Genomic DNA, 11861 nt, shown 5'->3' with positions numbered 1-11861 from the left:
GAAAGAAAAGAGGAGGAGGAAATGGAATAGTGATGCACTGCAGCAGTGAAGAACCTTGAGAAGATTATGCTAAGTTAAAGAAGTCAGGCACAAAAGGCCATGTATTGCACAATTTCATCTATATGAGATGCCCACAATAGGCAAATCTGTAACATGAAGGGCCAGTTTGTTGGGGTTTCTGTCCGGTACCCCACAGCCGGCATATCCCAAAGAAAATCACACACAGGACTCCATAAGGTTATAAACTGATTGGTCCATTAGGTCAGGCTACTTATTAGTTCTTATGACTTATCTTAACCCATTATTCTCATCTATGTTAGCCATATGGCTTGGTACCTTTTTCAGCTGTCAGCTCACATGTTGCTTCTTCAGTGATCTGGGCAGGAATGGCAGAGGGAACATCCTGCTTCCCAGAATTCTCCTGTTCTCATTGCATCACCTCTACTTCCTGTCTGGTTTTCCCGCCTATACTGCCTGCCTGGCCAATCAGCGTTTTATTAAAATACATGATTGACAGAATACAGATAATTCTCCCACACCACAAATCTATTTCTATATTAGGAATGAATTAGTGACTACCAGGGGCTAAGAATTGGAAGCAAGAAGCAAATATGAGCAAACAGGTATGAGATCTCTTTGGGGGTGGTGGGTGAGATTAATCCTAAACTTGATTGTGGCTTTGGTTATATAATTCTGTGCATCTATGAAAAAAAATGCTTAAATGAGGATTACTATGGCTTCGGAATAACTCTGTGCCCTCGGAGGTGTGCCCCTTGACTCTTGGTAGAAGCCTGGAACCTCAGAGGTTATTGAGCCCTGTACGCTCCACGTCTTCTGTATGTTTCAAAGCATTGCCATAAGACCCAATCAATGACTCCATTCATGTTTTACGCCCGTTGCCTCCTCTGCCTCAAACTTCCTGCACTTTGGGGCAGAAAAGGGTCACATGGGGGCTGTGACCCTAATGGCACTGACCTGACAAGAGAGCCTGGCAGTAAGTGACTTCTGAATACTGTCGACGGCCTGGATACACTGGGTGAAGGACTGGCTCTTCACCTAGACCTCAGAACAACTGCAACTGAAAACTTTCATAATTCAACACTTTGAGGCTGGGTTGACTTTGAATAGAGGAAGCAAACATCAGATAAGAAGGGACTTCTTCACCGCATTCCAATGAAGCTTTTTTTTAAAAAAGTCAAAACCATTAAATAATTACAAAATGGATAAAAATCTCTCTCTCTCTCTCAGATGAATCCCTGCTTCCGTCATAGCCACCTTCCATCTGCCTGTGCTGTCAGGGTTTATTGGGACCACAGATGCCACAGAAGATGAACTGGTGACCAGGGGACATTCTGTGGCCTCCATACCCTTCTTTTGGCTTACATAGCTTGAAAATACTTTGAAATAAATTATTACTTTAAAATTAGAAAAAAAACACATTAAAATGAACTTCTGACTTCTCTGGAAAAACTCAAACCTAAACTAAAATAAGATTTAAAAAAAAAAAGATGGTCACACCAGACATGCATTTCTCACATGGAAAAACGAGGCCGCCCTCTTCAAAACCATGGTGCCTTGCTTCGTTTGTTTCTGTTGCCATAGCAGAATTACAGAGACTGAGTAATTTGTAAAGAAAAAGGTTTATCTTGGCTCTTGGTTCTAGAGGCTGGAAAGTCCAAGACACAACTGCCTTGGTGAGGGCCATGTGCGGCTTCGGCGTATGGTAGAAAAACCAGAAGGGCTAGAGGTGCCCTGGGAAATATGCAAACTAAGACTAACCAGAAAGCCAGGACTCCCCATCCCATCCTAACCACTCCCAGTGGGTCCTACCTCCCTAATCGCCACATTGCCTAGCAATTGCAGTTGGAAAGAACTTTTGGGGAACATCCTCAAATCATAGCAGTCCCCATCCCCCACCCCGCCCTGTCCCCCCTGTAAACCTACCTTAGGTGGCTTATTGTCACCTATTTTTATCTCTAGGGACATTTGAGTTTGCAATAGGAACAGAGACCTTTCCTGGCCCCCAAACTGTGTTTTAGAGTTGTCTCGGGCTCTGTTTTCTGATTGTCTGATCCTATGGTGGCTTCTAATCCTATCTGCACAGCTGTCTTGTGAACACATCCATGTTGGGTCACAGCCCTGAGTCACAGACTCTCTTGGGGTCGGGGTAAGGTCCAGGGCTAGTTTTTAAAAATTAAAATTAAAAAACAAACAAACAAGCAAATAATCCAACTCTAGGTGACTCCGGTGCTTGTCTAAAGTGTTCGGTTTAATTGCTGAATCCTCTTGAGGGAAAGATTTGAATTTCGATTTGCTTTTCAATTTAACTAGACCCAAGGAATAACGGTTTTGGTTAGAGGAACTCTTTAGCTGATGTTCATTAGCACATGTGACTGCATGGACCTAAAGTGTCCCCTGCCCTGCATGTGTATGTGGCGTGTGTGCATGCGTGCATACATGTGTGCATGTGTGTGGCGTGTGTATGTGTGTGTGTGTGTGTAAGTGTACGGGTGGAGGCTAGGGGTCAACCTTGGGTATCATTCCTCAGGCACTGCCCACCTGCCTGTCTCTCACGGGACTGCGGGCCTGCGGCATGCTCCTTAAACTGGATTCTTTGGCCATTGAGCCCCAGGAATCCGCCTGTCTTCAGCTCCCAGCTCTAGGTGCACAAACCCACAAACCCACACCGCCTCACTGGATCTGGATCTGGATCTGGTGGGGGAACAGAGCGCCTCAGGCTCGCCTGGCAAGCACTTTCCTGGCTGAGTTATCGCCGCAGCTGATAGTGTCATTTCTCTCATCATAATATGGCTGCAGTCTTGCTAACACGCATGGCCAGGTCACTGTGCTTTCACTACTCTGTTATTTTTAGCGGAGTTATTTTTGTTTGTTTGTTGTTTTAATTGAAGAAGGGTCACCTGGGTTGCAAAACAGGAGAAGTTACAGTGGCTCCTCGCTCCCCCTCCCCCCCAGGTCATGAGTAGGCAGCGCAACATGAAGGCACCTGACAAATACAGGGTGAACGAATTGTCAAGACATTTGCTGCTCACTGTCTTCCGATGGAGAGGCTGGTGGCATTCTGCAGTGTGAGGGTGTGTAAGGGGCCCCTTCGCTGTCCATCTGTCCTGAGGTTTTGCTAAGCCATGGCTTGACAGAAATATCTGAGTAGGGAATAGGTCAGTGAGAAGGAGAAGCCTTCCCACCTCGTGGATATATGGGTGACAGAGAGTCTTGTTTTTTTGTGTGTGTGACGGTTGGAAAAGGTTCTCGAGGATTCCTTGAACAGACTTGAGAGATGACAGGGACGCCATGCCTACCAGTGCAAGCTTGGGAGATATTCTAGGTTGAATCTGACGTCCCCAGCCCTCGAACAGATAACAGATAATCTTTGAAGAGTGCTTGGCTGGAAGCCTGGGTGGTGGGCTGGGGTCCGAGGCAACCCGGGCGGAGGCCGGAGACTGCACCAGGGCAAGGCGGGGCTGCCGCTGCACCTGTGCCTCCCAGCTCCGACTGGTCCCCTCACCCGGGCTTCCAGCTTCTCACCCAATCCCATGGAGAGACCACGGCAGCTTTGGGGAGCGGTCGGCAAACGTGGCTGGGGAGGGGGGCGCGGCTGCGGCTAAGCTGTCCAGGGGGAGGCGGGAGGAGGGAAGGCGCCGCCGCCTCGCCCGCGGCGACACAGACGCTGGGAGCGGCAGAGGCGGTGAGTCGCAGCGCCTTCCCTCCGCTGGCCCGGGGCGGGAGCCGCAGCTGGGCAGGTTAGCTGGGGAGCGGGAACCCCGAGTGGCGACTGGGGAAGAGGCACTCTTGGGTGCAGCGGGAGCAGGGGATGCAAGAGATCGCGGAGCCCCCTGCATCGGGTCCTTGCTGCTCTTCCCCAGGTGCCACCCACCTAATCAGTGTCAACCCCCACGCCGGCGCCTCCAGGGACCAGCAAGCTTTAAGCCCTTAGTCCCCCGCCCTCCCCCAGGCTGGTGGCTGGGAAGAAGAAAGCAACTTTGCAGGGGACCCGGCGTAGCGCGCTGACTCGAAAGGGGGCGTTAGCGAGCCTGGCGGTCGGGACAAGTCCCGAGCATCTCCACCCCGGACCAGGGGCGTCGGTATCGGCCCGCTGCGGGCCTGCAGAGTTGGCAGTGAAAAACCGCCGCTGGAAGCCTTATCCCGAGGTGGGTGGGTGGTTGGGGAGGGGGGCTGAGGACCGCGCCAGGCTCCGCTGGAACCTGAGGCAGCGATCCGCTGCGTTTTGGAGCGAAAGAGTCTCATGTGTGGCCCTTGCGGGGCTGGGGAAGTGTGTGCTGGAAGAGAGTTTTCAGTGCATACCGATTTATTTTTAGCTTTGGAGAAGCAGGATGTGCAAAGTGGGTTGTATCAGCCCGGGAGGGGCAGGAGGTCTCCTTGTCCGCAGGAAACAGTACATAAGTTTCTCGTTGCAGATGCTTGCTCTAACTTTCATGCTGGGGGTTGGGGTGGGGGAGGGGGAGGGAGAAGACTCCGTTTGGCTCTTCCTGAGGGTGGGTTTGTCTGAGGACACAGGTCAGGATGGCTAGGGCGATGCTGTGTCCCTAAACGTCAGTCACCCACGGAAGATGCAGGTTCCATTCTGTTGGCTATTAGTGTGTCACACAGAAGCTGGGCTGCCAAGGTTCAGCTCTCTGAGAAGGAAACCACACAAGCCTCTGTTCAAAGTTTTCCTGGTGCTGAATAATTGAAAAGAACATGCGTAGGGCACTGTGTTACCAGGAGCAGGGTTGCTGGTGTGTGTGCTGCAAGGGGCGTGAGGGTTGGTGTGGCAGGCCAAACAGGCAAAGCTTCTGAGGGTTTTTACTCCAACTGGGAGAGGCTTGCATTTTATGGCCAAGGCAATGATGCCAGGAACTGCAAAGGAAGGCGGGTAGGATGGAGTGGTGGAGAAAAGATGGGGTTCGCACAGATGGGGGGGTTGGGGTGTCTCAGTATCCAGACACCCAAGGCAACACTGCCGTGGACGTTCCCAGCTGTCTCTGCAACCAGACCTGATAGATTTGAGTTCTGTCTCAGACCAGGGCAGCGCCTACCCACTGGCCTCCCTTGGCCTCTCCTGTGGTTCCTGACACAAGAAGGAGGTGGTCCATAAGTACTGGAGATACCTCAGGGATGCTGTGTCAATGAGATGTAGTCCTCCCCTAGTTTAGCATCAGGCCGGGTGGTTAGGTAGGCAGCGAGTGAATGTGACCCTTGCTTATTTTTGTGCTTGTTGATTGATTTCCTTCTTGCCTGAATTGCTGCGGTTGCCTTTCCAGCTGCCTCATTGCTCCCAATCAGCACCTACTTGCTCCAGTTTGTTCTCCATCCCGTGGACAGTCATTCTGAAAACAAAAATATAAGCCGGTCTGTCTGGTTGATTTCCTCTGTAGGAGTCTCAGAAGCTTTCCAGATAAAACCCAGACTCTAAGAATGCACACAACTGTGCTCCTATCTCACCAGCCTTTCTCCCACAGCCTCCTCAGGCTGGCCTCTGCACCTATGGGCTCCCTCCTTCCTGCCAACTCTTGTATCTCCCTCCTACCCAGGTGCTATCACAGGGCCACATCAGGACCTGGACACTCCCCTGCCAGGTGGCTGGCCTTGTTTCACGCAGACACCTCTTCTCACTCTTCACAGTGATCCCTGTGTCAATTTTCCTGCCTGCCAGGACTGGGAAGGGGGTGGGGTGGGGACTATGGGTTTAGAGAGACATTTGTTGAATGAATACGTTAATATCAGTCAAGCAAAATTCAGTCTCTTCCACTCAAGCCAGGATTAAATATGGAGAATAATAAAGAGGAGGACTAAAGAAATCTTTGTACTTAATAATTCATTATCATAAAAGCATCAGAGAGTGCTGGAGATTCAAGAGAGGAAATGCCACTTCAGTTTTCCACGTGCCCTTTCTCTCTCTTCCCTCCCCCTCCCTTTCTCTCTCTCTCTCTCTCTCTCTCTCCCTCCCTCTGAGACAGGATCTTCAGTAGCCTTAGCCCTGATTTGTTCTGAGCTGAGGCTAAGCTATGGACTCACACTTCCCCTGCTTCTGTGCACCACATTCTGAACTCACAGACATGAGCTGCCACGCCAGTTCAGAGGCGTTGTGAGAGCCAATTGTGAGATCCCAGCTGTGAGAGTCAGATGAGCCACTCCAAACTCCTCCTTGCTTAGCTCTCCATAAGCCTGGCCATGGGTGGAAACAGGTCTCTCAAGCTCGAGACGGGTGGGCCATGACCAGCCTGACCCTCTAGTCCAGTGGATCTCTACCTTCCCAGTGCTGCAACCCTTTAATACAGTTCCTCGTATTGCGGTGACCCCCCCCATCATAAAATTTTTCTCTGCTACTCATATTTTGCCACTGTTATGAATTGTAATTTGCTATGTGACCCCCCCCCCCCATGGGGTCACGACCCACATGTTGAGAACCACTGCTGTAGCCCTTCCTGAGAGTATAGCTTTTTCCAGTGTGGTTCTCAGTGACTCTAATGATAATAAGATACCTCCTGTCCTTAAGTCTCGGTATCACTTTTCAGGCAATCTGATTGGCCGTCTCAGGGTCAGCGGTCCCAACACTCCACTGTTGCCCACAGGATGCTGCAAGGAGCTGAGATGGCACCTTGTTCTCTGCAACCCTCCAGGCTGGCTTCAGGCTTAGCAAGGAGCTTTAACCAAAGGCTACTTTTCCCCCCCATTTTTTTTTAAAGGGATGTGAATAAAACGAAACACAAAGAATGTGTGGTACAGACTTCCTTCATGAAAAAATCTGGCCAACCGTGAGGCTTGAGCCAGACAAGTGGGTTTCATTTTGCATGTCATCTCAGATTAATTGGTAGTGACTGCCTAGAAAGATGGGGCCTGGCTCAGCAGGACAGGGGGCTGTGGTCAATTAGTGATTTCTGTCAGGGGATGGGATTAGGAGGTGGTGACAGTATTTGTTCTCAATCTTCCTATCCTGGGGGACGTCATGGGAGACCAGTGGAGGCAGAAGTCAGGGACAAAGCGCGGGATCCCTGCGCGGGATCCCTGCATGAAGGCAGGAACCCCCCCCCCCCCTCCACACACACACACACAGTGGTGAACAGACACCACAGATAACACATTTCCTGGGAACCGCGTGTGCTTTCATCTTTGCAGAGCTTCCCCCACCCTTGAAACATTAACATTTTTCTCTTTAGATTTATTTAATCTTAAATAAATACATGTTTTGCCTGCATGTATGTCTGTCTACTTCATGTGTGCTGGGGCCTGAAGAGGTGTGAAGAAGGCGTTGGATTCCCTGGGGCTGGAGTTAGTGATCAGCCTGAGTTGATTCCCTGTGAGAGTGGGACCCAAGAGTGGGACCCAAGCCTGGCTCTTCTGCGAGAGCAGCAGGTGCTCTTAACCCTTGGGCCACTTTTGCAGCTTCAGAAAACCTTATTTTAAGTAGAACTTAATTTTGTTGTTTGAGGAACTCCCAAACCCAAACTATTTTTCTGTTTTATTTTATTTGTATGGATGCTTTGCCGACGTGTGTCTGTGTAATGTGTGTGTGTGTCAGAGTCCCTGGGTCTGGAGTTGTGATTCAGCTTTGCTAGCAGGACCTAGTGTCTTGCTTGTCTTGGTTTGTTCTCTTGGAGCTAGTAACATTTTTAGGCTCCTTCTCACTGTTGGAGAGCTGGAGGACCTTACACAGTCGGGGCTTATGCCCAGGGAGGAGGGAGCCCCTCCCTCAGCACTGCTCACAGGGGTTTGCTCAGGCGTATTATCATATCTTAGATCCTGTTTAACTACTGAGCCAGAGGCTGAGGGACAAGGCTACTTCTCTTACAGAATGCCGAGGTCACCAGGAGACAGGACCCTGAATTTTGGACTGCACACAGATGCCGTCTAGACTCTTCACAGACACAGACGCCGTCTAGACTCTTCACAGACACAGACGCCGTCTAGACTCTTCATAGACGCCGTCTAGACTCTTTGCAGACACAGAAACGTCTAGACTCTTCACAGATGCCGTCTAGACTCTTCACAGATACAGAAGTGTCTAGACTCTTCACAGACACCGTCTAGACTCTTCACAGATGTTGTCTAGACTCTTCCAGCATTCTCCTCTCCAGATAAGGATGGCAGGCTTAGCATTCGGCAACTTGCCCAATGTCATGTGACTGCTAAACAGTGGAGTTTGGGGTTGAAAGTCACAATCTATGCACTTGGAAACACATACTTATTACTTGTGAACAAAATGTTTAAAGGGAGTTTACTCTGGATCCAACCTCTCTGTTTCTGAAAAGATGGCTCATCAACTTCAATAAATAGAAAGCATCTCCTGGCTGGAGAAAGTGAGGGAAAGGAAGACAGAACCCCCTCCCCCTCTCCGGCTGGGCTTTAACTCATGCATTCAGAGGATGATTCAGAACAGTTTTGGGCATGCTCAACGCTGTGCTGGGTTCTCAGGATGAAGGCCGAACCAGCTCTAGTTCCTGTGTTTGTCACTTTGTGGTGTCACCAAATACCTAACACGGGTAACTTTAAAAAAGGAAATGCGTATTTTGCTTAGTTTCTGAAGGTTCTGCTTAACCCTGAGCACATCATTGTGGGAGTGTGTGGCAGAGACTGTTCACCTCAGCACAGGCAGGAAGCAGAGAGAGGGAAGAGAAGGGGCTAGGGACAAGACGCCTCCATGGGCCCACCCCAGCGATTCGCTTTCTCTAGTTAGGTCCCACCCCAGAAAATTCACAGACTCTCCAAACAGCCACCCCAGCTGCGGACTTGCACCTTAACATGTGAGTCTGTGGGAGACCTTTGCCATTCAAGCCATGCACCTTCCTCCTTTTAATTAATATAGGCAATGGATCATCACAAGTTTGCAGTATGGGGCGGGACAGTGTACGAGCTGAGCTGGTTTGATGGGGCCAGCAACCTTTTATTTATGGTAGCCCCAGAAACACGGCTTGTGTACTAGGTGAGGAATAAATATATCTTGAATATATCAAAATTGTGACTAAATGTAATCAGTATAAAACTTGCCATTTTAGGCATTTTAAGCGATCAGTTTTGTGTCACCAAGCACATTGGTGTCACTGTGCTCTCCCTAGAGCCCCTTGCTCTTTCTGAACTGAAGTTCTGGGCTTATTCAACAGCCTTTCCCACTTTCCTCTGCCCTCAGCCCCTGACCACTCCTTCCTCCTTTCCATTCCTCTGAGACTGAGCACCTCAAGGACACTCAGCTTTCTGACGGAACGCCCCCAGGGTCACCGTGCTGTGGTCTCGAGGCTGAGTGCATATAGCACCTGTGGCTGTCCATTTGTCTGTTGCCAGGCACAGGCTGTGTCCCTCTGTTGCTGTTGTGCACAACACCACTATGAACACAGCCGTGTAGGTGTGTGTTCAAGTTTCTACTTTCAGTTCTTTTAGCACTCAGAACTGAAATGACTGGATCACATGAGAGTCTATATTTAATCTCTTGTAACTACCATACTGTTTTCCACAAGGCCTCCATTTCACACGTCCTCTGGCAGGGCTGTGGTTTCTCTCCAGCTGGCCTTTGTTTTCTTCTGTCCTCATGGGTGTGAAGGGTCGTAGCCTTGAAGGCAGGATGTTGAAGGCAGGTGAGGAGCAGGGGCAGACCTTTGAAACTGATTCTGGAGTCACTGGACGTTTGTGACCTCGAGAACAGCACAAGCAGAAGTATCCTGACTGGGGGGGTGGGTGGGGTGGGTGGGAGAGAAATCGGGCTGCAGGGGAGGGAGGGGCTTTCTCCACACCCACGTGACTGAAACATGGCCATCTCTGTCCTGTGTGGAACTGAAGTTGGAAAGGGAGGTAAACACAGCACTGTGGTATTTTCCTCAGACATGTTGAGTAGTTGCTCATGGTCAAATACCTACTTGAGCTCTAAGTGTCGATTCAATTTATTCTGGCAAACTCAATCATTCATCTGCTCGGGTTCCGTAATGAGGCACGCTTGAAGGGTGGCAGGGGCGGAAGCCAGCTGAGGTCTATGGACTCTTTACACAGGTGCGGGTATGGTGGAGTGGCTTTGTGTGTGCACGTGTGGGCATGTGTGTATGTGCACGTGTGTGTGCGTGTGTGTGTGTGCGTGTGCTACACAGGGGGGCTGCGACAGCAGTTTCTGGAAGTGCTTGGAGAGTCAGGCTGATGAGCGAGCGTTTCTCACAGAGCGACGATGCTCTTCATCCTTGCAGAGAGGTGAGGTCCGTAGTCCAGGAAGAACCTGGCCACTCTTGTTTCCACTCTCCAATCTTCCGCCTCTGGCACCTTATCAGTGACTACACTGACCTGAAGCCAGAGGCCGAATGGGTTTGTGACCAGGGTGTGGCTTGTAGGGCGCAGAAGGTAGGAGGGAGGCTGGTGGAGTAGAGGATATGTCATTTTGGAGCTCTGGGATCCACTGCCCCATGTAATGGCTGGGGGAGGCAGGGCACCCAGAGGTGGAGGGACCACTGGTCAAATGGCCATGGCTCAGCGAGCAATCGGCTGAACTGGGGCTGGAAGTCTCGCAAACAGTAGGAGCAACAGGGCCATTTCCCATCCTCCAACTGGCTCTGGAGTGGCAGTCTGTCCCTAAACGCCGGTGACCGTAAGTCTGGTGTGGCCCTGGGGGGTCCCCTATCTCTCAACACCAGGCATGACTTGGGGGCTCTGCAGTCCGAGTGAGCTCAGTGGGAACTGGATAGAAGTGTCACCAAGGGCTCGTTACTCTGTATTGGGTGAGTGATTAGTTGCATTCTGGGACGAGAATGAGGCCCCTGTGTGCTTGGAAAGACTGCTTAGGTGACTCAGAGTTTCCAACCCTGCTGCCTAAAACCTGAGGTTGTACACGAGAGACGGGGCTGAGGGCCTGCTCCTGCGTCATGGGACAAACTGCCACAACTGGGCACCTCGACACGGTGGACACCAGTTCTTCCACAGCCACGGGGGCTCTATGTCCAGAGACAGAGGTGTTGCTGAGGGGCCCCATCTCTCTAGATACTCAAAGAGAATCCATTCTTTTAACTATGATTTATGTATTCATACGTATTTATTTATTTAGAGATGGGGCTGTCCTGTGCTTCTGAGGCTGCTCTTGAACGTGTGGGCTGAGATGCTCCTTAGTTTCTGAGCCGCTGGGACTCCGGGTGTGTCACTGTGCCTGGTGGCTGCCTCTTGTAGTTTCTGCTGGCTGTGGGTGTTCTGGACTCTAAACTCTGCCTTCCTCTCCTATGTATCCCTCTCATCCCTGACCCATCCTAAGGACACTGTCGTGGACACAGGGCCCATTTCAGGACCCACATTGCTCTTGTTAAAGTTTCCTTATTTACAGCTGTAGAGACTTGCCCTTTAATTTTATCTTTTTAGATAATTAATATCCTCTGATTCTGGGGCTTAGGACATAGTTTATGGGGCTCTATTCATTCTGCCACTAGGCTTGAGAGTGTACTTGCCTTTCTTGTGAGCCTAGATTTTATCTCCCCCCCAGATCCTAGAATCTATCATTCCTTATTTCTAAACTGCATGGGGGTGGGTGGAGGAGCTGACGTAGTTAGTCTGACCTTCACTGGGAGGCCTCTGCACTCAGCTTTGCTGGAGGGCCTCAGAGGGAACCAAGGGGAGAGGCAGCAGATACTACCTGCCTAAGGCTTACTCAGATGCTTTCAGAAATGCCACGAGGAAACCTAAGGGCCACAGAACAGGCCAGGCTTAAGTTTCTCACCTTTCAGAGAACACGGCTTAGAAATGTTATATACAGGTGCAGTTGGGTCGTCAGCCAGACTTTTACCAAGTCTCAACACTCCCAGCCTCAGACCTGGATGCACCAACTACACAAGGAAAGGTTCAGCATAACTTTGTCATCTACCTGACTAATTTGACAGGAGTTGCCCATC

The 11861-nt window shown here is 50.4% G+C and overlaps 1 protein-coding gene across 4 annotated transcripts in view; it reads left to right on the top strand.

Annotated features, from left to right (window-relative positions):
• Window positions 1-3677: 3677 nt before the first annotated feature.
• Ncald (neurocalcin delta) overlaps window positions 3678-11861 on the top strand; it is a 366044-nt gene continuing 357860 nt past the window's right edge. The window contains exon 1 of one of the 4 annotated variants that reach the window (XM_085679093.2): window positions 3678-3703. The gene's annotated coding sequence lies outside the window, so the exon portion shown is untranslated. Of the gene's footprint in view, window positions 3704-4009; window positions 4167-11861 lie in introns of those variants that run through there. The other 3 variants (XM_085679094.2, XM_048457105.3, XM_085679092.2) reach the window with 3 other exon arrangements.

This window comes from Myodes glareolus, chromosome 19, assembly GCF_982192425.1.
Source record: "Myodes glareolus chromosome 19, mMyoGla1.1, whole genome shotgun sequence".
Classification (NCBI taxonomy): domain Eukaryota; kingdom Metazoa; phylum Chordata; class Mammalia; order Rodentia; family Cricetidae; genus Myodes; species Myodes glareolus.
This window is presented reverse-complemented; position numbering and strand designations above follow the sequence as displayed.